This window comes from Otolemur garnettii, unplaced genomic scaffold (assembly GCF_000181295.1).
Source record: "Otolemur garnettii isolate 467f Iridium unplaced genomic scaffold, OtoGar3 scaffold00035, whole genome shotgun sequence".
NCBI classification, from domain to species: Eukaryota; Metazoa; Chordata; class Mammalia; order Primates; family Galagidae; genus Otolemur; species Otolemur garnettii.
In genome coordinates this window covers 15,989,865-15,994,487 of record NW_003852430.1, presented here as the reverse complement: position 1 = coordinate 15,994,487, position 4,623 = coordinate 15,989,865, and the positions used below count along the sequence as shown (strand labels likewise).

The 4,623-nt window shown below is 38.2% G+C and overlaps 1 protein-coding gene across 5 annotated transcripts in view; it reads right to left on the bottom strand.

The window, feature by feature from the left end:
* Nucleotides 1-4,623, bottom strand: part of KCNQ5 (potassium voltage-gated channel subfamily Q member 5) — a 513,698-nt gene that overhangs the window by 319,643 nt on the left and 189,432 nt on the right. The gene's annotated exons all lie outside the window — the stretch shown is intronic.

The following is a 4,623-nucleotide window of genomic DNA, read 5'->3' as shown; positions in this document are numbered from 1 at the left end:
ATTAATCTTACTAGAAAAAAGCCAGCAAAAATTGGCACCTTCAAAAACATACTCAGATTAATATATTTAGATGGAGTATGTTTGATGAAGAAAAATGTTTCTAAATGTTAGAGTGTTTAAGACCTATTTCTGAGTATTTATGAAAAATTCCAAGAAGGTGGAGACTTTGGGACCATTTGTGAATTACTGGAAATAAATCTACCACAGATTGGGGATAGATGAGGTTCGTGAGTGGGGAGTGAAGACGTGATAGGGTTGATGGTTCGAAGACTCTATTGCTGCTGCAATACTCTTGAAGAGGATTCTACAAACAGGGAAGGCTACGTAGAAAGACACATTCCTGCCCTGTTGTGGTTCCAACTGCTGGAATCTTTGAGCCTTTCTCCTGAATCTGTTTAACAGGCATTTCGTACCTTGCCTCATCATGACTTTTTTACATGCCACCATGAAACCTCAGGGTGCTAGTTTGTGACTCACCTGTATTTCTCAAATTTGCTTAAGTCAGTGCCTTCTGAAGCATCAGACACATCTGCCTTCATCTTCCATTTTAACTGCACTGGTCCTGGATCATTACTTTGCTCCTCCTTCATTTACCTGAATATATAATGACTTTGGGGACACTTCTATTTAATAATTCAAATGTCAAATTCTGTTGAATATATGGCTAGTTAAATGGACCTACACCTCTTTTTATTTTTTTTTCAATCAATACATAGTTGTTTTATAGTGGAGGAGATTCATACGGATATGTTTAACCATGTCTATCACACAGCTAAGGGCTAAAATGATGCTTTTATAAGCTGACTGCTCACCACTTCCCATTTGGACTTGTTTAGACTCCTGGGAATTGGCAAAGTTATTTCAGTTATAAAACCAGGTGAGAATATCCCTCTCTTTATTACAAATTGCACAAGAAAACTTTAATTTCAATCTAGTTAACTAAGTATATTTGTCATTAGTGAATCGGCACTAGTCAATGTTTACCAATGTTACATTCTTGTCAAGGGCAAACTTTACCAATGTTACAAGGCTGTCAGGAGAGTTTATCATGAAGATATTATGCCAAGGGGGCTACCGCTGGCCTTTTAGTTGCTTAGCAAATACCACAGCTTTAGCATCCTTGTCTCCTCTGGGACGCGGACTAAACTAATTTCAGATATTCTTTTAAAACTAGATGGTTTTGACTGGGAGCTATCTTTTCTAGCTTTTCTGTATGGAGGGACAATGACAGAAATTCAAGGTTCTCTTCAGATATTCACTGCCAGTGACATATTATTCTGATAGTACTGATAAGTTTAACATAAGCTCCTAAGCCGTTTGGTTTCCCTAAGAAAGCTGCCGACATCATTTTTGAGTTTCAGAGATAGTTTGGTTTGCAATTCTCCATCAGAAGAAGTGGGTGCAGAGGACGGAAGCTTTCCTGTGGGGCAGGGTTAGGCTGCTTTCTCCTTCTGAAAGTTTCTAGGTATAATGCAAACAGAAATCACTGGCTGTCAACATAGTGGTAAACTGCCATTAGCTAGGACTTTTCCTGACAGCCAGCACAGAACAAGAATTGAAGCTGGAGATGGGAGGAGGACCTGGGGAGCAAGCTCCCTGGGAGGGAAATAGAGGCCCAATAGAAACCTAATGAGAGGTTCAAAAGTCAAAGGTTTTGACTTTGAAGCTTTGCCTTAACACCAATTCTTTTTTTTTTCTTATTAAATGATAGCTGTGTATATTAATGCAATCATGCGGTACAGTGTGGTGTTTTCATATACAATCTGAAATGTTTTCATCAAACTGGTTAACATAGCCTTTATGTAACACAATTCTTCATTAGAATCCTTTACTCATCCAGTTCTGGAAAACTGCTATTGACCACCGTTCTATCATCACCACCACCACCATTAAAAGACTCTTTTATAGGGCAAGAGATGTTTTTTTTTCCAGAGATGTCAACCTTACAACATTCTAGGGGGAAACGTCAGCAGCTAGCTTCCTTACTTTCTACCCCATCCCGTGGTGTCCAGCAAAGGACCTGGAACGAGGCTGAGGTTTTCACACATGGGTTTTAAAAAATGAGGCCTGTTTGGGGGGGGTCTCCAAAATAAATAACTTATTTATCCGAAAGAATAGGATAAATACTCATTGGAGCTTCTGATTTAGTGAACTATACATTTGTTTATACATTACTCGAAAACATTTTTAGAATTGATTAGAATAATTTGAAATAGGACCTTCTGAATACTTTGACAGCCAGCACATTTTACCCCCAGAGGGTGGATTTGACTCTTTCAACAGATGAATGTGATTCAGAGCCACGTTTGATTAGAAGGTACGTGATCATCCGGGGAAATCCCTTCTGGTTTATAAAAAAGTGATGGAGAAGAAAACTCTCAAAGATGTTGGACTGGGGAAAGATTTTATGAAGAAGACGTCTATGGTAATTCAACAACAATAAAAATTAACAAATGAGACTTAATTAAACTGAAAAGTTTCTGCATAATTAAAGATGTAACAGTCAAAGCAAACAGACAACCTTCAGAAAGAGAAAAGACATTTGTATATTATGAATCTGACAAAGGCTTGATAACTGGGATCTACAGAGAACTCAAATTATTCAACCACAACAAAAAAGAGCTAACCATTCCCATCTATCACTGGACAAGAGACATGAACAGAACCTTCTTTGAGGAAGAAAGACGAATCGCTAACAAACATGAAAAAAATATTTATTGTTCCTAATCATCAGAGAAATACAAATCAAAACCAACCTGAATTAGGTGATAACACCTGATTCCAGTAAGGTTAGCCCATCTCAAAAAGTCCCAAAGTTGCAGATGTGGAGAGAGGGGAATACTTTTACATTGTTGGTGGGACTGCAAACTAATACATCCTCCTTGGAAAGAAGTATGGAGAATCCTCAAAGAACTCAAATTAGACCTCCCATTTGACCCTACCATCCCATTACAAGGCATCTACCCAGAAGAAAAAAATCATTTTATCATAAGGACATTTGCACTAGACTATTTATTGCAGCTCATTTACAATCTCCAAGACGTGGAAACAACCTAAATGCCCACCAACTCAGGAATGGATTAACAAACCATGGTATATGCATACCATGGAATACTTACTACTCAACCATAAAAAACATAGTGACTTCACATCTTTTATATTAGCCCAGATGGAGTTGAAAACACATTCTTCTCAGTAAAGTATCATGAGAATGGAAAACCCAATATTCAATGTACTCAATACTACTATGAAGCCTGTAGATGATCTAATTCACATCCCCATAGGAGAAAAACTCATTTCAATTCAAGTTGAGGGGAGGGGGAGTGAGGGGAGGGGCAGGATTGGAGTGATCCCATTTAATGGGCACAATGTAGGGGTGTAGGACATGACTACAAGATGGACTCTACCTAAGAAATTCAAATATTGTGATTTAGTTGTGTGTACTCTCATATTAATCTGAAATTAAAAACAATTTTTTTAAAAAAAGTGATGGGACTATAAAGCCATTGGCTACATTGGATAAGATTACAGCTTATAAATTGGTTCTAAAGTCAGTTCTTGAAGATATCCCCACAACTGTTTTGACAAATGGTGATGACTTTAGTATAATAAGATGTAAGTGCACCAAGGGACCTATTTTGAAATTATATATATATAAAACCAATGTGATGTATTTGTTTAAAAGCAAGTCTCATTGTTTCACACCATTTCTATTGTAGCTGAATGTTTTTTCTCTAAGCTGTAGTACTTTTCATTCATTTGTTCATTTAACAAAGATTCATCCATTACCATAATGGGGATGTTACTATTAATAGAGGGACTGGTGGAGTACAAATCCAATTTGTGACACTTTGTCCTGTGTCCTGCTGGACAGGCCACCTAATCTTTGTGACTTTTAGTCTCCTCATCTGAGGAGAATGGCTATCATCAGTGTTGGGGGATTTAGAGAGTAAACGGCATGCACTGCCTGGTGCCCATAGTAAGAATCTGCAAATGTCACCTGTAAAAGTTTAACTGACAGCCCATTGTATGCCACCCACTGTGCTGCCAAACCTCCTAAATTTGGGATTAAACTGAATGATAAAAATAATAAATTCAAATAAAAAGAACAGTGAAATAAACATTTTAGTATGCTTACTTACTTAAAATTGTGTGACTATTAAATCCTCTAAACACATTCACAGAAGATTTATCTAGGTAACTGTACCGGGCACCGTAACGTGACTTGTTATGACAACAGTAGCTAGATAACTGTTACTTTAAATTCATATATGCTATTAGCTCTGAACAACCTCATGAAAGGAACCTATGTTTTAATCTGAAAGCTTTTAGCATTTAAAGTGTAAAAAGCATGTTACCTTCATATAACCATATTTGAGGTCCGAGCAGTATAGAAATAGTCTGCATAAAACTCTGGCTCAGTGCCTGTGACTCAAGCAGCTAAGGCGCCAGCCACATACACCTAAGGTGGCGGGTTTGAATCCAGCCCAGGCCCACCAAACAACAAAGATGGCTACAACCAAAAAATGACCAGGCGTTGTGGCGGGCGCCTGTAGTCCCAGCTACTTGGGAGTCTGAGGCAGGAGACTCGCTTGAGCCCAGGAGGTGGAGGTTGCTGTGAGC